At 35.2% G+C, this 25300-nt stretch overlaps 1 protein-coding gene across 19 annotated transcripts in view; it reads left to right on the top strand.

The window, feature by feature from the left end:
• Nucleotides 1-25300, top strand: part of LOC106876426 (uncharacterized) — a 1215830-nt gene that overhangs the window by 333634 nt on the left and 856896 nt on the right. For 18 of the 19 annotated variants that reach the window (XM_089352111.1, XM_089352114.1, XM_052967878.2 and 15 more), the window contains one exon: nt 17721-17857. The exons of the other annotated variant lie outside the window; for it this stretch is intronic. The gene's annotated coding sequence lies outside the window, so the exon portion shown is untranslated. The remainder of the gene's footprint in view (nt 1-17720; nt 17858-25300) is intronic. 19 annotated transcript variants of the gene reach the window in all.

Raw genomic sequence — 25300 nt, 5'->3', positions numbered from 1 at the left:
TTTATTGTTTCTTGTATATATTAAAGTTCTGTTTAACTTCGGACTAGTAATTTTTTTTTCTTTCATCATGAATTTTAGCACAGAATATTAAGAAATAATATTTACAGAATTAACAAATTATTGATATAACATCATGATGTTATATTGTCTGGTGAACCTCCAAAATACGGAGGATCAGACGGCGGAAGGCGACGGGGACAGTAACAACGACAAACACGACGATAAGGATGATGATGAGAACGGCAAAGACTACGGTGATACTGAGGAGGAGAAAGAGAAAGATAAGCAGGAGTAAGATGTGATGAAGAGGAGGGGGAGGACAAGGAGGACGAGGTAATGTCAGTGGTGGTGGTGGTGGTGGTGGCCGTCGTTCTGGTGGTAATCATCATTACCAACATCATAAACAACATTGGCAATATCATCTCCATCGTTATTATTAGCATGATTATTTCCACTATAATAACCATCACGATCATAATCATCACCATTGTATTGATAAACATATTAATGACAAACATATTAACGACGATCAAGTTGATGACTACGAACAGAATTAGGAAATGACTGTAATACAAGAAATACATACAGCAAAGTTCGGCAGGAAATTCTGTCCCTCAATTCAAACTATCCACGAACTAATATAAATTTTTGACCTCTCTAGTTACGTTGATGGCATTCAGAAACACATAACTACATCCTAACAAATTCCATTGATTATTTACATTATTTACATTGGACGGATATGTGTCGTTATCTGTTTGTTGTTACCACATCCTTTCGGCTGATTTACTCTCCAACCTTCATCAGGTGTCCTGGAAGAATTTTGATCTCCACCCTGATTTCTCAGTCCTAAGGTATTTTTTGCTGATGTTATTATTATTATTATTATTATTATTATTATTATTATTATTATTATTATTATTATTATTATTTATTCAAAGCACTGCTAGGAATTGAACTCGAAATCTTAGCGTCAGTAGTCTGCACTCTTAACCATTACGCTATATGCTCGTGGGCATAATAATGATAATAATAATAATAATAATAATAATAATAATAATAATAATAATAATAATAACAACAACAACAACAACATCAGCAAAAAATACCTTAATAATGAGAACCCAGGGTTGGGTTCAAAATTCTTCCAGGACACCTGATGAAACTTGTTAAAAGTCGAAACTTTCAGGTAGCAACAAATAAGGTGAGAACACATACCGGTCTAATGTAAATAATGTACAGAATTCCTCATCTCAAAAATATAAAATAGATTCCACAGTTGACTGAAGTAGAAGGCATAAATGATGAAAAATAAAACATGACAACCGTTTAGTGCGTCGAAAAAAGGCTTTCTGGTTTTAGACCTGCCACGTTACATTCTGAATACGTCATTGCTTTCATGGTTTCGGGGCGGGGTCGGTATAATCAATACTATATGAGTACCGGGAGACAGGGTCCATGCAGAGAACCAGTAGGGTCGTTAGAGCACCGGAGAAAAGATTAACGGTAATCTGTCCGACATCATGGACTGAGGTCAAATTCGGTTGAGGTCGATTTTACCTCTCACAATTTCGGTGTCGATGATATTAAGGGCCAGTTGAACGCAAATGTCGAAATAATGGACTTACCCACCTCCCAACGTAATTGTTGGACTCGTGTCAAATTCTGAAACCATTATTGTAGTAGTAGTAGTAGTAGTAGTAGTAGTAGTAGTAGTAGTAGTAGTTGTTGTTGTTGTTGTTATAGTGATAGTAGTAGAAGCGGCAGCAGCCGCCGTTGTTGAAACAATACTGCTATAATAAATAATTCAAATCAATTGTTTGATGTTTTGTTCTGGACAAATCTAAACCCAGTGCATGTCCAGTCTACGACAGGTTCATGATTAGCTTCGTCATTCACATTTCATATTCATTCTGATTTTCAATAATTCAAGAAAAAAGCATTACCATCACACTTCTTTCTTTCTTTCTTTCTGTATGTATGTATGTATGTATGTATGTATGTACGTACGCTTGTGTGTATGTTTTTATGCATGTCTGTATGTATATTTGTTTATGTATGTATCTATGTATGTGTACATGTATGTATGTGTGTATATATATTATGTTTGTATGTAAGTGCGTTTGTGTGTGTGTGTGTGTGCGTGCGTGCCCGTGTGTGTGTTTGCGTGTGTGTGTAAGTGACGTACGTGACCTGGAGTATAGGATGATGCACTCAGGAGTCCCAGGTCGTGATTTTATGATTTAAATTGCTGGACCTGGTGATGCGTTGTGTTCTTGGGCAAAACACTTCGTCACGTGTTGCCCTGCAATCAAAGTGATATCTGACGTATGTGTGCTGAAAGATTCCTGGCTTTAAGGGTGTCGCAAGAAACCTGGATAGAGGATCAACTTTCCAAGTTCTTTTATAGGACTTTGATACACTGAAGGACTGCTGCAATACGTCTGTGAATCTGAGAGTGGTATAACCAAAGAACTAGGATGTAAGCGGTTCAACACAAGAGACCGATAGAATACGTGCCAGGCTTACAAAGAGTAAGTCTTGGGGCGAATCATTCGACTAAAATGCGGGCGGGCGGGCGGATGGATGGATGGGTGGGTGGATGGGTGGATGGATGGGTGGATCGGTTTTTGGGTGTTTAGGTAAGTAGGTAGGTAGTTAGGTAGATAGATAGATAGATAGATAGATAGACAGATAGATAGATAGATAGATAGATAGATAGATAGATAGATAGATAGATAGATAGATAGATAGATAAACATGTACATACACGCATGCATATTTAAATATTTGTGCGTCCGAGTGCGTGTGTATGTGTGTGTTTGCGTGTTCGTGTGTGTATGTAGCTTAAGCATAATGATGTTGTTATTGTTCAATGCTAGTGTTAGCTGGAACATTTATGACAGTTACCAAGCCGAAATCCTTTGTGCTTTTTATGTTATTGTGTTACTGTGATATGTATTTGCTATGACTGTGTAGTTACTTTGGTGATGACGATGACGATGTTTGTGGCGAAGAATCTCACAGTGATTTTCAATTTGAATGTATTTATGGAGAGACAATCAATCTGAAATTTATCAAGACGTCATAATGTCAATAGAAGTATTGTAAAAGATGGATGTCGTATTGTGATTGGAAATAATAACAGGCACATCATAAACACATACATATATCACCAACATTTACATACACAAATGCATATGCACGCCCAAACATGTCCAAACACACAAGCACAGACAAATATATTCTGCATATATGTATGTGTATACACACACACAGGCACACATGTCTATAAATATATATATATATATATATATATATATATATATATATATATATATATATATATGTGTGTGTGTGTGTGTGTGTGTGTGTGTGTGTGTGTGTGTGTGTGTGTGTGTGTGTGTGTGTGTGTGTGTGTGTGTGTGTGTGCGTGTGTGTGTGTGTGCGTATGTGTGTGTGTGTGTGTGTGTGTGTATAGTGTAATATTTCTATATTCGTATAACCATACTTATATTCTTATACAAAAAGTGTGTCCGTAAGCACGTGTGTGTATCTGCGTGTATTCATGATTTGTGCCTGTGTGAGATAATGAGTCTTCTGTGTGTGTGTACGTGTGTCTGTACGTTTGTGTGTGTGTGTGTGTGTGTGTGCGTGTGCGTGTGTGCGTGTGTGTGTGTGTGTGTTGTACCAGCTTTTGCTTCCACAATGTCAAATCCATCTTTCTCCATTTTCTACTGACATTATGGCGTCTTGATAAATTTCAGATTGATAGACTTTCCACAACTACTCTCGACTACAGTAATGCTCCACCACAAATATCTTCAGTTTCATCAAATCGACAACAACAGCTCCACCATGACAGCTATTATTTATAGTAAAAAAAATAATAACAGCAATTACACCAAATAACAACATCATAACGATACTAAGCACCGGTGCCATTAGCTCTAACTACAACACAATACGTAAGAATAGCACATGTAATAATGGTTTCTAAACAGTAATAGCATTACTAATAACAGAAGTATAATCGCTACTGTTCATTGCCATCATAAAAATAATAATTTTCATCATACATCTAACATCGGAGTCCTTATTACTGTTAGTAATGCCACTAGCGACAAAAATAAAAGCAATAAAACCAGCCACTACTAAGGGAAATATATTAATAAAAACGATAAGCATTATTACAGCTTTTAATAGCTGCAATAAGAACTTCAGTCTCGACAACACGAATTGTGTCACTTGGAAACAGTGACGACCATTCACTTGAACCATCACTAAACATAACCATAACTACCTTAAAACCAGAACAACAACAACAGCTAGAAAAACTTCTTTCATAGACACTTGCTCGTATTTGACGAATGAAAATGTGATTCAGGAGAAATAATTTTGACCAGTTTGTAACTCAGTTAATTTAGCAGCAAATGTCATTTCATTGCGTCGCGGTATTAGAAAAAAAAATTTCCCTCTTTACAATTATTCTGTCATAGATTGATTATAGTTGACCGACACTCATTGACAGTGTGGTAAGATATAAAAATTATGTAAAGTGTGTGAAAGGAGAACAAATTTGAAGACTTTTTTTTATCTTACTACCATGTTGACAAATTTATTTGAGCTTTTTTTAGATGCAGCCACGCAGTTTATTTTCCGTTTATTATGTTTTGTAAATAAGTTATTCATCTACTGGAAAAGTGCCCCATCAACTTTCCGAAATATCCCAAAGTAAAGAGAGGAGATAATAACAATTCATGAAGTGTTATGAGATTGAAAATGAGTCCTGTAAGTTTGCGACGAATGGCTTCAGTTCAAATCATCGTGCAACCGAAGGTTCGTCGTGTCAAATCGGGCAACTCATAAAGTCAACCAACCAACTAATTTTAGCATTCATTACTAGGAATTTTCTCGGACTTTCGTGTATTCAGTTTAACTCAGAAGATTTTAGTTGATTTTAGGCTCTTTTGAACGAAGCTGACCAAAATTGCCGTGCAATAGAATCGAGCTGGGAAACTCTTGATTGCAAATGAGTCTCCTTAGACACAACGCTAAGCTTCTGCACATGTTTTACCATTATGGAGCTGTGCATAGAAAAGAGAAGCTTTAGTATAATTCGTACATTATCAAATTCCTATAAATTTCTAGCTTTGAGCTTGGCTATGAAATCAATAAGCAATCTCTTTAGAGTACAGTTATCTTAGAAGCTAATTCTAAAACCCAATTTCCAGGCCTAGTTTTATTCCTTCAAATTCATTTTATCGCTAGTTTTCTTTTAAAATAATCACGGAAGTCGCATAATCTAATTTCCTTAGATTATCTCCCTACATTAGCAAGAGACCTATTACCTTATCATATCTGAGGCGAGAGTACTGAATCAAATAATGAGTAGCTAGAGGGATGATACTCGTAGAATAATTGTACTCTTAAGTAATCGCATATTGGTTTTTATGATTAGACTTAAATTACTCATTCATAGCATTTTGATACAGTTGGAACTTACAGCACTTCCCACGACATTGTTTTATTAATGACATAATTATGAATACAGGCTAAGTTTTGTTGTTAAGAAGTTCGCTTCGCAATCACATGGGCTCGGTTTCGATCCCATGGCAACAATGGCGAGCCTTTAACTAAAATATTATTCTTTATTTCTGTGGATTTATGCAATATTGACAGAGTGATTAGAAATTAAATTCGCTTCTCGTTTGAAATGTACTGTTATTTCTTTGAATCTGCACTATTGTTGAAATAGGGCTAAAACACTGAAGTATGACAACCTTGAAATATTGCATTGTGACTTTTTATAGTCATAGATTATACCAAGTAGAAGCATTTACGAGTCTCTTAATCAATTCCAATGCGTTCACATTCTTAATCTCCGTCAGGCATTTTCCACTGGAAATATCCCTTTCTCGCATAGATCTAGAAATATCACAAGACCACTGTTGCTTTAATTTCCTTTCAAAAGCGCACATAAAATTTCATATCGCTCCATTTACCTGCAAAAAAATTCAGCGCGTCTTTAATAGCCAAAGAGGGAGAGGAAGACGAGGCTGGAATTAGAGATGAGAGAGAAAAAATCATTTGACGTTATATTATCAGAGTCTGTAAAATTGTATGATTAACTCCAGCGCGTTATTTGTAGAAAATTGAATTCGCTTCCAGCAACACACAATTCATTGGAAAAGATAATGAGTATCTTAACCCATTGGGTCTAAAGGGGAGTCAACCGAAGACTAATGTATCTAGGAGAAGTCAACTTGGCGGGGATTACAATCCTTTCCATCAGCAGTTGGGTTAGCACTTCAATACATAAAAACAAGCTAATGAAATATCCGTCAGATTTGCAAGTAACTGAATGTTTATAATAGGGAGTCGTACCATGTTAGCTATTTACGACCGAGAAAAACATGCCCCTTTGAAGTTGGTAACCATGGATACCTCATTATGACGGTGACGTAATACAAACTGTGAATGAATCATTTGGTTTATCAATTCCACACCCACCAGCCTTGCCATTTGCAGCTCTCAGAATATTTAAACAGATCCGAATGTACCTCCATGCTTCTAAATATAACGAACTGAGAAGTAGGCTATTGATGTTTTGCTTTCTAATCTTTTTTTGTAAATTTAGTTGTAAGTTTTTGTTACTTTTCCATATATTTCGAGAGGGTGTGTGAGTTGAGAAAAAAAATGGAAAATTTTACTGCTGTAGTTTAAAGATTTTCTATTGAAAAACCTAACTCTTTAATGTATCAAAGTGTCCTGGAAGTATTTAAGAAACAATTGCCCTTCAATCTTCACTACGCCACACTATTTTTCATGTGTTCAAAGCAAACAAGAATTAAATGGGTTGATAAATATCGATTTCTTCTTTCCTTCTTCCACTACTTGCCACCATTTTTTTTATATCTTTGTTTTTATTTTAAATGTGAAATCTTGCCGCAACGGTTCCTCTGTTGCTTTGTTACTGGTGCTGAAGCCTATGGTATTTTAATCGCTGTTGTTGTTGTTGTTGCTCCATACAGTTATTGATTCTGTCCAACATTTACGTTGCTCATTCAGTTCTTCTTGTCGGCTTGTGGTGATTGTTGTCGGTGTGGTTGTTGTTGTTGCTGTTGCTGTTCTAGTTGTTGTTATTCTTATTATAGCTGGGTTCTTTTTCAAAACTGTTCCGATGGTGTTGTGTTACATGACTGCGCTGTTCTCATGTTCATACTGATGTCAATACCACTGACGCAATTATTGTTCTGACTGCACATATGGCTGTTACTCTAGATGCTGTTGCTGCTGGTGCACTTGTGGTTGCAACTGCTCTTTCTGCAACTGCTGCTGCTGTTTACCCTAAAGAACATATTGAATGTTCATATTCCAGACGTCCAACTCCTCAGTCTACATTTTATACCAGTTTATGGTATTACATTTATATTTACTTGTTATACTATTAATATTTTTACCTATGGTTATTTTGATTATTATAATCATATTCTTATTTATTTATTTGTTTATTGTTATTCTTCTTATGGATATTTTTTGTCATAATTCTTTATCTTTATTCATAATATTCTTTTTAGTTACAACTCCAGTACGTTGAGCCTATGTGACTAAAAATTATGTAGAAACTTCTATGTAGAAACTTCTATGTAGAAACTTCTGTGTTGCTGTTTATTAATGCTTTGCACTACTTCTTTACTTCTTTTTCCATTTTCTTCTTCTTTTTCTTCTTTATTTCTCCTTTCGTTATTACTCTCATCATCACCACCGTTATCATCATCGTCATCAGCATTAGCAGCACCACCACCGCCACCACAACCACAACCACCACCACCACCACCATCAACATTATCATTATTGCATTTTATTACTATTATACGTTATCATTTCCAAAGGTGGTGGTGATGGTGGTTATGGTGGTGGTGGCGGTGGTGGTGGTGGTGGTGGTGGTGACGGTGATGGCAGCAGCAGCAGCAGCAGCAGTAGTAGTAGTAGTAGTAGTAGTAGTAGTAGTGGTGGTGGTAGTAGTAGTAGTAGTAGTAGTAGTAGTAGTAGTAGTAGTGGTGGTGGTGGTAGTAGTAGTAGTAGTAGTGGTGGTGGTGGTAGTAGTAGTAGTAGTAGTGGTGGTGGTGGTAGTAGTAGTAGTAGTAGTAGTAGTAGTAGTAGTACTTTTATTATTAGTTTCCCCAGCGTTCCTTACTGTTATTATTAACGTTATAATCGTCGTCGTCGTCGTCTTTCATGCTAGAAGTGGCTTTAGATGCTTTACAAATTACTTTATTTTGGCTTTGTTGTGTTACTTAATATGGAGATAAATTCAATAAACCTTTACAATTCCTTTTAAGCTGTGTATGGAGAGACTGTGTAATGATATTTTCATGGCTAGGCTGGCACGGAGTGGCGGAGAGCATTGTGGACAAAGCGAGCAAAGGGGAAAATAACGTGCAAGATAAGAATCGGAAAGATAAAGCGATAAGAAGGAGGGATAAAAGAACGCAAAAGAGAAAACATGTGGTTTGTAGTAGTAGTGGTGGTGGTGATGGTGGTGGTGGTGGTGGTGGTGGTGGTGGTGGTCGTGGTGGTGGTGGCGGTGGTCGTGGTGGTGGTGGTGGTGGTGGCGGTGGTGGTCGATATGAAAATATATGTGAGGTGAAGTTTATGTGTTGGAAATATATCAATATAAGAATTAAAGTGATACTTTCAGATATGGCTAGTGGGAGAGTGAGTGAGTGAGAAAGAGAGAGAGAGAGAGAGAGAGAGAGAGAGAAAGTGAGTGGAGAGAGGCAGACAGACAGACAGACAGAGAGGGTCACAGACAGACAGGCAGAGAGGGACACAGACATAGATTGATACAGAGAGAGAGTGAGAGTGAGACATTGGGTATATATGTGTATGTGTTTGTGAATGATTATATGTGTGTATATATATATATATATATATATATATATATATATATATACATTTATATATATGTATGCTTATAGGTATAGATAGATAGATAGATAGATAGATAGATAGATAGATAGATAGATAGATAGATAGATAGATAGATATGTACAGAGAGAGAGAAAAGGAAAGAAAGAAAGAGAGATGGAGAGAGAGGGAGAGTGATGTGAAAAGTGCAATAGAGAAATAAACTGACACACAACGAGAAAGGGAGACTGACAAAGGAAGGGAGATGCGAGAGAAAAGCGATGGAGGTTATCAGAGTCTGATAGAGAAATACGTCTGTAAAGGCATTAAAATGTTATGAAATATGAAAACAAACTTTAGGAAAGACAAAAGAGAAACACAGAAGGACTGAGAATGGGCGAGGATGTTTTGTGTGAAATGGCGTATGGAAAGAAAGTGAAAGGCTTTATTGCAAGAGTGTGTGAGGAAAATTGGGTGTTTGTGTACGTTTGAGGGTATGCTTCTATGTCACTGTTTGTGTGTGTGTGTGTTTATGTGTATGCGCGTGAATGCATGTTGTGTAGGGAGAAACTGTGTATAGAAGAAAGAGATCCATACAGATAAAAGAAACGGAGATAGAATTAGGATGTGAGAGGGTCAGAGAATATAGAAATGAAATGAAGATAGGAATAGAGAAAGAGAAATCTAGAATACATTAAAGACAAAATGAAATGAATGAATGAATGAATGAATGAGTGAATGAGTGAATGAATGAATGAATGAATGAATGAAAGGATTAGAATGAAAGAGAGCGCAGGCGTTTGATTTAATTGATTCGTTAATTACTTTTTGAATAGAGCGAGAAATGTGCCCTCTTATGGGAAATGCATTATTGAATATTTCGCTCAAGGACCTTACTTCATCTTTGACTTTATATCTCGTAATCCCTTTCTTTCTTCAGTTTCTTTCTCTTCTTCCCCCCCTCTCTCTCTCTCTCATTCTTACTTTTTCTTTCTTTATCTCTTCTCCCATCCATCTCTCTATTTATCTTTCTTATTCTCCCTTTTGTTCTATTTCTCTTGATGGTTTATCATCTCTTCAGAACATTCGCTTCTACTTTCTTTGCAAAGCTTCAACATCTTTCCCTGAATTCCAAATCCCTCTTCCTCTCCCTTTCTCCCCATATGCTTTTCTCCCATTCTCTTCTATCTCCCCTATATTCTATCTACCATTATTTGTCTGTCTCTCTATCTTTCTCCCCCTCTCCCTTTCTGTCTTTATCCATCTATGATTCTTTTACTCTCTCCCAATCTCTTTCATTCTTCCTCAGTGTTATATTCACCATTAAAATCTCTAAAAAAAAAAAACCTAACCACTCCCTTCATTATCGAGCTTATCTGAAGGATGGCAGGTTATTCCGTCATTCTCAACTTCCACGTCATTTTTACTTTTAATCATATTCCATACATGTCACAGTTAATTTTTCTAACGTGCTCTGTTCCAACACCATGTCTTTAACTTGACTTTTTCACACCACTTCCCTTACGTGAGGCTTACACCTTCATACATTGCCTATTATTCTAATATAATATATTATATATTATCTAATTTGATTTTACATCAATCGCAACAATCGAAATGACTGAGTGCTATGCACCATTCCACTGTTATTCATTTCATTGATGTTGATTTTGTTGCTCTTGTTGTTGGTAGTGATGACGCTGATCATGATCGTGGTCATGATGATGATGCCTCATATCAACTCTGATTCAATTAGACCAGTTTTTTTCTCAAACTATTTTTGACTACTTCCTCCTTGTCTTTTATTAACACTTTTATTTCATTGTTCCCGTGCTATTATTAAATTCTTCCCACTACCACGACAATTTAATGCACATACACTTAATATCAGTGTATTAGTTTGATGACGGCGATTTCTTACCAATGTCCTCCCTCCTACTACAAGCGAATATTTGAGTTGACCACGATTGAACCGATTTACTGATCTAACCTTTAGCATGCGACTTCAAACAACCTCGTTCAGGTATTCATAGTGATTCTTGCATACATACTCAAATACACACCCACACTCACCCACGCATACATACGTCCACTCATCCATCCATCCATCCATACATACATACATACATACATGCATACACACATACATATATGTATGCATTTATGTATGAAATTTATTTGAAGATTAAGAAGGATACCATTGGTTTCATGCATTGAATTCTCAGCAATTACCGTGCCAATATTTTGCCATTAGCTCGCAGATGAAATTTAAATTTAGAGGTCAATTTACAGTAGTTAATATTGCTATCTTCGTTCTTGCAATTGTCTTTAACAAGCAGTTGTCATAATATTACATATATGTTAAAATAAATATTTAATCAATGAACAAAATTGATAAAATTACAATGATTACTGCCTTCAGGCAGATTCAATCCGCTTCAGCAACCTTCAGTCTCCTTCAGATTCCTTAGTCTTTAGTATCACCGAAAGATTTCCAGCACCCACGATAATTGTAACTGAATAAAACCTAAAACCAAGAGCCTTCAGTCAACGAATATCAAGCTATTTTTTTCTGAATCAGACTATCCAATATATTTACATTTATGACGGTAGAGTGAGATTCCAGTGAAGCTTTTCTGCTTTATTTTGCAAGATATGGAAAGACATTAACGCAGCGATGTTAGATCGTTGCCGTTTCGTTGTGAATTGCAGTTTCTGTAATTGTGGAGCGAAAAGACACCATTTTTCTTGTTGATTCTGTTGTCGTGACAGGGAGAAATATTTGCTGTCATCCTAGCCAAATAAAGATTTATCATTAAATTTCATTAAGCAGTAACTTTCTTTCAGTAAGTATGAGCTTTAAGATGCTACGAAATAAGTAGAAGTAGGAGAAGGGGAAGAAGAAGTAGAAGAAGAAGAAGAAGAAGAAGAAGAAGAAGAAGAAGAAGAAGAAGAAGAAGAAGAAGAAGAAGAAGAAGAAGAAGAAGAAGAAGAAGAAGAAGAAGAAGAAGAAGAAGAAGAAATGATTGTTGAAATATAAAGGGAACGATAATGTACTAAATAAACGTTATACTCCCTGTGTTTGATCGCGCAGTTCTAAATCTTCATGCTGTTTTCTTTCGTGTTGTTTCTCCTGCGGCAGTGAGAAGACAAGACTCAAGTGGTCTTTCCTCCCACATGTTTAACAACAGGTCTCCCATCCACATGATTTTCTCTTCTACGGTTTTGTGGTTTTAGATTATTTTCCTACGGTTTTGTGGTTCGAGATTATCACCTATCGTATATCATGATAATAGTACTCACTTACTTACCCATTACTGTTCCAAGAGAATTGATGACGACTAACCAAGCTTGAACGCATTTCCAATATTTTCTAACTTGAAAGGCGGCGAGCTGGCAGGAAAGTTATCATGCCGGACGAAATGCTTAGCGGTATTTCGTCTGTCTTTACATCCTGAGTTCAAATTCCGCCGAGGTTGAATTTGCCTTTCATCCTTTCGGGGTCGATTAAATAAGTGCCTGTTACACACTGGGATCGATGTAATCGACTTAATTCCTTGTTTGTCCATTCTATGTTTAGCCCCCTGCGGGCAATAGCAAAAAAGGTATTTAGTCTGGTTTTACGTCTTGAGTTCAAATTCCGCGGAGGTGGACTTAGCCTTTCATACTTTCAGTGTCGATAAATTATTACGTACCAGTTGCGAACTAGAGTTGATATAATCGACTGACCCCCTCCTCCAAAATTTCGGGCGTTGTGCCTTGAGTAGAACAGAATATGTATTTCCTTGACCCACGTCACTTTAAATACTGCGTTGCAAATTTATGACGATTCATATATAAACGCTGTATAGTCTGTATGCGTGATTTTGTCCTCATTTCATAAATCTACTCTTACGGAGAGATACGTTTGCATCGATTAATTGCGATAATACGCTTCCACGCTTTCACTTGTACTATGTTTAATTTTTGGTACAATACCCATATATATCAGTCTCTCTGATGATAGATTTATAGATTTATATATTTGTGTGTATTGTGTAGAAGATTTTCTGTTCCCGTCCTGACTCTCAGTTTCAGGGAGCATAACACCTTTGCTCACTACACCATGCACCTGTGCTACTTACCCTTCTAGTTGATAATTAAATTAAGCTTAATTTTTTTTTATTCGTCTCCCGCCGTTAACGGATGAAGTGTTAATGTTTTTCTCGGTAAAATGTTTGTGTTCATGATTTTACAAATATTGTGGATTTTTGGCTCCTTGTCAATTTTTTTCTCTTTCTTGTATATCAACAAATTAATCTTTGATTTTCAATTTTCTTTGTCACAAACATTCGTCTGGTGAAACATCTTTTTGCCATTTTTGTCGTTTTGCAAGTTGTGTAAGGCCAAAATTTTACTTATATCCGAAAAGAAAATTGCAACGTTCCAAACAAAAAGGTCTTGAGAGGATTACTTCAGTATCTAAACTCCCTTAGCTTTAAATATTCCTTGATTTCCACGTAAGCCAAAAGTATTCAAAATCCTTCGTTCCAATTTGATAAATTGAAAATATTTCGCAGCACGATAATATACATCTATCCATCGAAAATATAGTGACAAGCAAGACTTCGAACAAAGACACTGCGAATCGTTTGCATACACTTGTAGACAGAAAGAAATATATAAATACATATATATATATACTAATATATGTGGTGGGATGTAGGTGAGAATGTATGTTAAGTACACGTACTAAAGGTTAGAGATGTTTATATATATATATATATATATATATATATATATATATATATATATATATATATATGCATATGTGCCTGCGCGTATGTATATATATATATATGCGTGTGTGTATATCTATTATATGTGTATATATGTGTGTGTGTGTATTTGTATGTGTGTGTGTGCATATATAAAAATATATAGGCATGTACTCACGTCCACGCACACATATATATATATTCATTACTTTTTTGTTTGTAGGCTAATAACACAGCGTCTCAATAACAACAAAAATGTTAACTATGACCATATATATTACCTTCCATATACGCATCGTTACTTATAATTTATTTTGGCCACCATCTTGACTTCTATTTGCGGAGCTGTGTGATGACAGCAATAATATATCAATAATTCAATTCCGACATGTTTATGAGCTTGTATTTTCTTTCGGTTTACAGAAATTCCTTTTTGAAGTTTCACTGACTGTTTTTAGTATAGACTGCTGCAGTTATATTATGTAACAGATCAATAGATTTAAGGAAATATTACTCTTAGGTATGATATTGTTGTAGATTTTAGTAATATGATTATTATTATTATTCATATACACTTAAAAGATTAGACTACTAGAAAACAAAAGATTCCTAACTTCAGGCTACAAGTAGCCTTACATGCCAAGAACCCTCCTAAGTATCCTAGCTGTCCCTAATAACATTGATTTCTGCAGCTGTATTAAACTGGGTTTTATGCGTATTTCCTCTATCCATCTCTTCAGATTTTTAAGTATAGTTTCCAATGCATCTGTAACTTATAACTACTGGAATACATTTTACCCGCATTTTTCATACTCTCTCTAATTCAATGGTTAGATCTTGGTACATTGCTATTTTCACTCGACTTCTCATATTAATTTCCTCATTATTTGGGACTGTGAAGTCAATTATCTGACTATTTCTATTCTCTTAATCTACTACTACCAAATCAGGCCTTCTAGCTTATATTAGTTCATTATTATTATTATTATTATTATTATTATTATTATTATTATTATTATTATTATTATTAATAATAATAATAATTATATTAATAATAATAACGGTTTCAAATTTTGGCACAAAGCCAACAATTTCAGGAGAGAGGTAGGTCGATTAAACAGACTTCAGTTTTCAACTTGTACTTATTTGATCGCCCCCAAAAGGATGAACGGGAAAGACGACTTAGGTGGGACTTCAAACCAGAACGTGTAGATTGATGAAATGCCGCTATGTATATATTTGTGTGCGCGTGTGTGTGTGTTTTTGCGTAGCTATGTATGTATATAATATACGTATGTGTGCATATATATATATATATATATATATATATATATATATATATATATATATATATATATATATATAATGTTGTTGTTGTCATGTGGTTTAGGGTTTTGACACACTGAGATCAAAATCTGACGGGGAACAATTTTCCGTTTCTTGTTTTCGAAGTCGATTTATAAAATACTAGTTTTGTACTGAAGACCTCTTTTCTTCTCTCCTCTTTGTCTCAAACATCCCCTCTCACCCTCTCTTTCTATTTATCCCTCACAATTTCTTCCTCTTTTATTGTCTCTTTTGTAACTGAATTGTATTTCCAAAGCACTATCTCAGTCATTTTGTTTCACGTTTCCACATAATTTCATGAAGAGGAAATCAGTAGATTAAAGAGTTGAATTGACATCGTCGAGAGTGACGGAGCATCCCACGAATTAAAAGGGTGAATCGTTTTTATTGTGATTTCGTAGGTTTTACATTTCTTACATGTTGCAATATTTACATATTTTATGAGTGTTTCACATTGTCTGTAAGGCATCAGTTTTTGCTGACATTTAGTTTCTCTTTTCACAAGGGACAATCGATTGGTGATATGATTCTTATTAAGTACTATATGAACATGTTCTAATGTATCACTGGGAAATATTAAGAGATAGGGAAACTATCTCCTTTCTCTTTTCTCTTTTCAACTTACTTCATTTCGAGTATTACTAAATTTCAGTTGACCTTTAATTTTTCCACGAATTAGAGAGCATTTATATGTTATGTGATGATTGAACCGAGGAGGTCACGTCGTAGCTAGCAGAAACGTCAGCACGCCGGGCGAAATGCTTAGCGGTATTTCGTCTGCCGTTACGTTCTGAGTTCAAATTCCGTCGAAGTCGACTTTGCCCTTCATCCTTTCGGGGTCGATACATTAAGTACCAGTCACGTACTGGGGTCGATGTAATCGACTTAATAAAAAAAAAAGTCCGTGCTCCAGCATGGCTACAGTCAAATGACTGAAACAAGTAAAGGAGTAAAGGAGTAATGCTCTATTAAACACATACATTAAAACCCGTATCAAACGACAGTAGCAACAACAGCCGCAGCAGCAGCAGCAGCAGCAGCAGCAGAAGAAGCAGCAGTAGTAGTAGTAGTAGTAGTAGTAGTAGTAGTAGTAGTAGTAGTAGTAGTAGTAGTAGTAGTGGTAGTAGTAGTAGTAGTAATGCTGATGATGATGATTGACAGATGATCTCTAGAACCATACTTTGTACAAATCCCAAAACATGGCAGTTATCAACCACCCAAGTCATCATACCGACTTGAACTTCTGGCTTGTCTCTTGAGGTCTCAAAACATAATCACCCAAACATATAACAATAACAGTCTCTGATTTAGGCAGAGGGCTTCTAATTTTGAGGAAAGGTGGTTAGTCAATATTACGCTGTTGTCCTAGACTGGCACTTTATTTTATTGTTCCCCAAATGATGAATGGCAAAGTTAGCTCCATCGAGATCGAGTTTATTCTTCGTTATCTATACAGAACGTAAAAAGTGATGTTAAAATTCGTATATGAATTTAACGTAAAGTAGTACATGGATAATGAATATATGCAATATTTGTGCCTGCGTGTGTATGCATATACATAAATGTGTGTATGTATGTACATACATACATACATACATACATACATATATACATACATACATATACGCATATATTCCTTTATTCTTTTACCTGTGTCAGTCAACAGACTGCAGCCACGCTGGGCCCTTGAAGAATTTTAGTCGAACGAGTTGATACCAGTACACATTTAGTCAAAGCCTGGTACTTATTCTAACGGCCATTTTTACTGGACCGCTAAGTTACGGCGACGTGACTCGCCGTTCAAAACATTGCATATGAATGTGAAAAGTTTTGGTCTACTCATTCACACACACTAGACAGAAGCTATGTGCATGCCAGGCTAGGATTATCCAACATAATTGCTTAATGTCCCTTTAAATTCCTAAATCCTTGAGAGGTCTGTAAGCCGTCTGTTCACAGCTCAAGAACAATTGTCAATTGAAAGTTGATATGCCTCGCACTAGATGTCACAACCTTCCAGTGGTCTCTACATTACATTGAATTCTTCACAACGCAATAATGACTCATTGTCATTTTTCTGACTTTGCTTAGAAAGTTGATAACGTCATCGCTGCAGTTTTTAGTTGTCCGGCCTTCTTGGCTCCGGAAGGAGAGCCAATCTTAAATTCTTCGGTATATTGTCCTACTTGTTTTTCTTTCTCTACGTTTTTTGTATCGTATCTTACACTGTGTCACCCCTATCCACTCTTCATGTCTTCGTAATTATTACAGAGTCGTAAAAGATTGCAAAAAGACACATCAGCACTCAATCTATGAAAGGAAAGCATTACGGTTTACAGAAGTTCGTGGCACTGTAGCTCAGTTACGTATTGTGCAATAGTAAGATACAAACATGAAACAAAACAGTGCTCATAATTCAGTCTAATAGATCTGTCGTTATTTTTCTTGTAATGCAAAGCCGCAATTACAAAAATAGAACTATTGAAATAACAATCAATTTTTTTTAATAATTATAAAGGTGTCTTATATACAACATTACCAAAATTTATTTTTCTAAACAACCCGTTTCTGTTATACATATTGTCAATTGTACACGGTTGTGTTCCGTATTTAATTAATTTTTTCATTTAAGATATACATCACTATTATTCTTCAGAAAAGTATGAAATTTTAAAATTTAAATTGTTTTTTTTTTCTTTGTAGGTAAGTGGCTCTCCCGCGTCTACTTCCGCGCCAAACTCTACAATTAACATGCATCATTGGAGCATGGCACACGCCTACAGGTGACCGAAAGTCCCTTCATATTTACATACATCGCCGCTGACACTGTCTTTTAGGAGGTAAGTCACATCTTAATGGCAAACAAGGACTCCAAATGTCGCACGCGTCCTTTTTATAATTTTTGCTTACCTGTGCCTACGTTTTTCTTTGTAATTATAAGCAAAAGGAATGCGAGTTTGTGCGTGCGTGCGTATCTGTGCGTATTATTGTTCTTGTTGTTAATTATAAAAATAATGGTGGCGAGCTAGCAAATTAATTACGGAATCCAAATAGATGCCTTGCAAAAATTTATGCCGGTCCTCTACGTTCAGAGTTGGAACTCCATCAAGGTCAACCTTACCTTTCATACTCTCAGAATCGATAAAATAAAGTAAAATTCGAGTACGCGATTCACTAACTCCCACTAATCCCTCCCATCAATATCCCTAGACTTGTGCCTGAATTAGAAATAATTAGTATTCTGAGAAGTATATATATATATAAATATATATATATATATATATATATATATATATATATATATATATATATATATATATATATATATATATATATATACAGGTTTGGCCAAACGTCACCTGGCAGTAAATCAAAAGATTTACTTATGTTTAACAACTTAATGAAATTAATAAAAGCATCTAAATATGAAATATCATGAAAATTGTTCAAACTGAAGTCCTTCTTGAGCGACACATTTTCCCATTCGAGTCAATACATAATTACAGGTAATATTTATGGAATTTTTATTTATTTTCGTGTGACTTTAGCCAAAAGCTGTAGCAGGAATTTTTCCTTATGCAAAGGACCCAATGATGTAGGCAATGTTCAGAGATTAGAATATATGCGTGTGTATATATGCTCGTGTTTCTTGCATAAACGAAATAACATTTATATGAATGTTGCGTTCATCAAAATGTATATATATATATATATATGTGTGTGTGTACGTGTGTGTGTGTGTGTGTGTGTGTACGTATGTATGTATAAATATATGTATGTATGTACAGACATTCTCTTTCTCTCTCACACACACACACATACATACACGCATTATTGTAGCACATGGATACTGGTTTCAGAGGAACGTAAATACGAAATTATATTTACACATCCACACATTTCCTAGATGTTGAAGTGAAACATTACATAGTATTACCGTTTCTGTATCATTTTTTTAAAACCAGAACCCTCCAAAACCAGCAGGAGTTTCAAGAAAATTCAATGTTTTCATTCTATGAGAACTGTGTAAATTTGAAAGAGATTCACCTTCAGAATCCAAATAACAATAATCTCAGAGGGGAGCTCTGAAATTATAGATAGAAACTTGCTATAGTAATGACAACATGATATATAATATGTTTAAATTATCTTTATGCTCTGTATATTGAGTATTCTCGACTTTCTAATTTGATTTGATCGTGATAAGTACGTATGCATATATATATATATATATATGCGTGTGCGTGTAGATAGATAGATAGATAGATAGATAGACTGACAGACATTTGTGTGTATTAGCAGTGTTGTGAAATATGCTACAGTATTGATTTGTACATGATTATAAATACATCCAGAAACGCACTCACATTCCTGTTTGGGCAGGCAAACACACGTCCATACATCCATTTATAAACCTAACATTTAATTATGAATACGTATAAGTACTCAGATACACGTGTCGCTCAGATAAAGAAAGTGCACCTATAAATACATAATTAACTGTTTGTTCATTGAGCTAGAATTCACAGAGATTAGAGAATAAGATGTGGGGGGGGGGAATGTGGAATTGCCCTGGGGGGTCTACGCAAAGATTCTATAGCAGACGTTGTTAGCAAGCTAATTCTTTTTCATTCACAACTGTCTTTTGAAAATGGAAAATTGGAACTAATAAGATGCGCCAACATATTACGAATTGAGAGAAAGATGGTAAGTGTCCGGAGGCAAAAGATAGGTGAGCAACAAGAATCGTTGCCAGCTATAGTCAGTTGCCAATTTGGCATTACTGCATTCCAAGATTTCAACTCAGTGTGATAGGTCTATTGAAAATTTAATGAAGGGCTTGCTTTTTCAAATATCAGAAAATTAGGATTTGCAGTTTAGTGTCGGATGTGGTAATTTATAGGAGTGAATGTTTATATAGCTCAATAGCTGTTTCGCTTTCATTTGGATTGATATTTCTTACATGTTTAGGAATGATGACGAATTTTATGGAAGCAAAATTAGAAAAATGTGCTGTAAAGTATTATCGACTTTAGATGAATGATGTTTCCTAGTGAAGGAAGCCATGACATAAACGTGGTGTGTCAAATTTTCGCTACTTGCTGATGATAGTAATGAATACTTTTAACACAGGTTTAAGTTCACCAATTCTCTCCTTTTTTTTTTGTGTCTTATGCAGGAAAGAGTCGATTATATTGATCCAGTAAATTGACAGATATTTTATTTTATCAATTTTATCGACCGCAAAAGGATTTGTAAATCAGAACTTAAGTGAACGTAACGAAATTCTGAAAGGTTCTAAAGCCATTTTTGCTAGTCTAACGTTTTTTTTTTTCAATCTATAATGATGTGTAACACGGTAGCAATAGCTCAAGTTCATTAAAAAGATGTTGATATAGTCGATGAAAAATACTGAATGCATACAAATTGAAATGGAATCAGGATTATTTCACCTTCCTCGTTCATCTTATCCTACTCTACCGATTATTTCGCTATTATATGACAATAATAGATTATTTCTATTAGGCACTCAAGTTGTAGAATGCATGAAAAAAGGGAAAATATATGCAGATGTTCATTTCTTTGCAAGTGAGTATATCTGATTCTTACAGAGATTTGAAACCGCTTCACTACTTCAGCTTTCTCATAACCTAAAGCGTTTGCTGTATTAATAAAATTGCTTTTAGCTTGCGCATTTATAAGACATAGAAATGAATTTCACTTATATTGCTCCTTTTATCAAAGGCATTGACAATCTATGGTTGTAGATCTTAATTTTATAAAAGGTTCCTTGGAGGATATTATCAGCACCTACCGAAAATAGGTAATCTTTGATAATTAACTTCGATATTGGGAACTCCTTGCATGGTGATACTCATAGAAATAATTACAAGCAGAAAAGAGTGGATAAATGAAGTGCCATATAGCAAGGGAATATGTAAGTATCTATGTATGTCTATAAGCGTCTTGGTCGCAACGACTTCTGTAAGCGAATATGTATTTAAGTATGTATGTGTGTGTTTGTGTGTGTAAATACATCAGTTATATATGCATGGAAGGAGGGAGGGAAGAAGAGAGGGATGCATGGGTGGATGGATGCGTGTGTACTGTGTAGAAAGTGTCTATTTTTGATCGTGTGATTCGTAAAATTTCGTTAAGGCACATGATATGAGTGTGTAATTTTCAGTAAAAAAAGGATAGAAAAAAAGTGGGAATAATTAAATGGAATTCATATTTGTTTGTTTTCCTTTCTAAAACTTTATAAAATATCGTTTTTAATGATTATCTGACAGCAAGGTTAGATGTTTCTTTTTCGTACGAACTGAAATGTATTAATTATTTTCAAGAAATACAAATTATAATTTTGGAAGCTATTTTGATTTATACAACTGTGGCCAAGTGTTTCCGAAAAGCATTTTTTATATAATTGAAATGTAGGTCATTCCGTAATGAATAATGTATGGATCAAAATAAATAGTACATGGATAATTTCTTCGTATATCTACACATACATAAATGTTTTAATGTTCGTGATGTCTAGAAGTTAGTGTATCCGCTTCACATTCATAAAGTCTTGGGTTCAATTCCTGTTCATGACCAAAAAACATTCATCTCACTTTGCTCCCGTTTTCTCTCGTGAAATTGAATCGCAGCTAAATCCAGAGCGCTAGTAGAACCCTCTCCACCACTCTCCAAAGAGAAAGAGAAAGAGAGAAAGAGACAGAGGTGGGCATGTTTCTCCAGGTGTCACATGTTCGATGATTTGCTGGGTCGACAATCAGGGTGTGTATGTCCGCCTACGATTTCGTAAGAGAAAAATAATTAGCTAGCAAGTCTTGAATACGAAAAGCAATAACGAAATACTAAAATATAATTATAACAGTAGTTATCTTTCTCACATGCCGAAGAACACTCTCTCACTCTCACTTTTTCTCTTTCTGTCTCCTTTACTCTCTTTCTCTTATGTTAGTTGCAATATTTAGTAATAGCGTTGTTGAAGGACGTACCATAGAAAATCTATTATATCCGATTCAATTGTGAGTTGAATTCGTTTAATTGCTGTTGCAGTTGTTGTTAAACTCTGCTTTCCTCTCTTGAAACATATGCAGACACCACTCACTCATGACATTTACTTCTATCCACCCTCTGTTTTAGAAATGTCTTACGTTATAGGAATATAATAAGTTGTAAAAATGTTCTGTTAATAATGAACATTTTATTAATATTTTTAATGTTCAACACTGTGTATCCGCTTGTGCAGTAATTAACAATTAAGTTTTACTGCAGATATTTCTTATCCTTGAACAGCACAGAACTACGATCATCATGCTATCATAGGAGATTATCATACAATTCTACAATACACACTTTCTATTTATCTCTGAATTCAATACATACTCACAGCTAAATACGCGTACACATTCAGAGTCCCAGACACACAGACACAAACTCATACATGCATATATATGTGCACGCACGCACACACACACACACACACGCACGCACGCACACACACACACACACACACACATACACACACACATACACACACACACACATATATATATATATATATATATATATATATATATATATATATATATATATATATGATAAATGAAAGACGAATGATGAAATATACGAGAATTTATTTTTAATCATGACAATTGTTTCGACACATCTACCATCAATCACGAAAGTGATATGGTCCCGGTGGGTTTTACTATCTTCAACCCTTCATTATAGGTCGGTTACTTATTTGTTAACCCTAACATATAGCAGCTTATGAGTTTTGTATTCACACACTCCGAGCAAATTTTGTTCGGATTTCCATTACTGTTTAATCTTTGGCTGTTTTGAATGATTGCTAGAATTCTGTTCAAACCAATTTAGTTTCATGTGAGTGTATGCATGACATAAAAACAGAGAATCCCTTGTCCATATTTAGCCATTCCTGTTACATAGTAGTTCGGCAAGTTGTTTCCCATTCCGATAGAATTGTTATTGGGCTCTTTATCGAGATTGGCATTCGTTTGTTTGACGAACACCTTCAAGCTGAACTCCAGTGACTAAAGTCCATAAAAGTAAGACTACACACACCAAGAGACACACACGCTTACATACATGCATATATTCAGGGTGTCCACAAAGTCTGGGGACATGGGGATTAACACATACGTCAAGAAATTATTATTTCTTATATTTAATTGTTTATGTTATGATTATTTTTACTCCATGTACCCAGACCTTGTGGACACCGTGTGTATATATATATGTGTGTGTGTGTGTGTGTGTGTGTGTGTGTGTGTGTACACACATTCACTTATATACATTCATTAGGTTAAATTAGCTTCAAAATCAACTGGCGGTGATCTTGCTGGGGTTAGACTAGTAGTAACATTCATATGTCACTTTGATGTGACTACTCACTTTACTGTTTAGTATACGTTACTACTCAATCTCTTCTTGAGATTTTTAAACTAATTATTGTAATAATTGCAATTTAATCTTCTTAGACTTAATTGAAACAGCTGGAAGGGACTATGTTTGATTTTTGCAGATAATAAATTCTAATTAAATGGTATATCTCCATTGTCTTACTATCTTTTGAATGATTATAAACCATGGAATATATATATAGTTTAATGTTCCATTATAGGTTGGAACTACAGAGAAGAACTCGATCTAGTGAGAGATAAATATCACTTAATGCATTTAATGTCCGCAATATCAAAATAAGAGTTACTAATAGTTTCATGCCAAGTTTTCTCGTACATCAGCGTCCTGGTTTTAAATTAGGCCTAACCACGCGCACTGAGCTTGAATGATAGCTTGAAGATAGAAGGCACATTATATTATCTGCCAGATTACCGTGTCTCCAGGTGTGCATTATAAGAAACTGTTAGTAGCTCTTCTTTTAATACTGTGTACATTGCAAGGTATGCATGTGTGTGCGTGCATGTGTGACTGTGTATGTGCGCGTGCGAGTGTATGTGTGTAGCACATATGTATGGATACATTGATTAATTAATTAATTTAATTAATTAATATAAGTTACTTATATGGTGTAGTAGAGGCAACATGTTCTTTGTCTATCCCCTTAACTTCTTAGAGATGTTAGGTATAATTATACTAATGTGTCCATCTGTTCTAATTCAATTAAATTGTATGTCTTTGTGCAGCTGAAGTTTGCTCTGCATTTTAAATTGATGTAATGATTGCATTGTTCAATTAAATGGGGTTGCAAAAACGATCGTACTGCATTACCTCTGAACATCCTTGTTTATTTTGATCATATATATATATATATATGTGTGTGTGTGTGTGTGTGTGCGTGTGTGTGTTATTTCTTTACTACCCACAAGAGGCTACACACAGAGGGGACAAACAAGGAGAGACAAACGGATTAAGTCGATTAAACCGACCCCAGTGCGTAACTGGTACTTATTTAATCGACCCCGAAAGGATGAAAGGCAACGTCGACCTCGGCAGAATTTGATTTCAGAACGTAGCGGCAGACGAAATACCGCTAAGCATTTCGCCCGGCGTGCTAACGTTTATGCCAGCTCGCCGACTTATGTGTGTGTGTGTGTGTGTGTGTGTGTGTGTGTGTGTGTGTGTGTGTGTGTGAGTATCTATGTATTTATATATACAGAACCTATGTATATAAATATATATTAATGTATGTATATATAGGTGTGTGTGGAGGGGTGTAAATCCGTTTCTTATTTTCCATTCGCTTAATATAGTTCTCTCATTCTTTCCCCTTTTTCCTTGTTTTTTCTTCCATTTTCGCTATCTGCATTTGCCCTTTTTCTATCACAAACTTCTAGTTACTTGTGTATATCTCATTCTCTTTCTGGTTTCCATTTCCCAATTTCACTGCAATTTTGAACTTCGTAGAAGCCTACAGTGTTAAGTACAATCAAATTTCTGACAATGATGGAGTACTCAGTCAAGCGGAAGTTAAGGGCACTCGTATTATTCTTGCGAAAATTTATCCGAAATCCTAATTTATTTCCAGTTAACTTCCAAGAAGATTTGTTTGCGGCTCGCTTTCTCTGATTATTTCCACAGAACCTTGGCTTCTTTTCTTGATGCAATTCCTGTCCTTCTTCTATTGCATAATATGTGTTTTCCTATAGCCAGATATCTTTACCGATATTATAGACAAGCAATCATAAAGCGATGAGCCAGCTAGATTCTTTTCTATATATTTGTCTGTATATTTCATTCACTAAATCTCTCCAAAACAAATCACGTACGTGCCAATATATATATTA

This window comes from Octopus bimaculoides, chromosome 5 (assembly GCF_046866305.1).
Source record: "Octopus bimaculoides isolate indiv1 chromosome 5, ASM4686630v1, whole genome shotgun sequence".
Taxonomy (NCBI): domain Eukaryota; kingdom Metazoa; phylum Mollusca; class Cephalopoda; order Octopoda; family Octopodidae; genus Octopus; species Octopus bimaculoides.
This window is presented reverse-complemented; position numbering and strand designations above follow the sequence as displayed.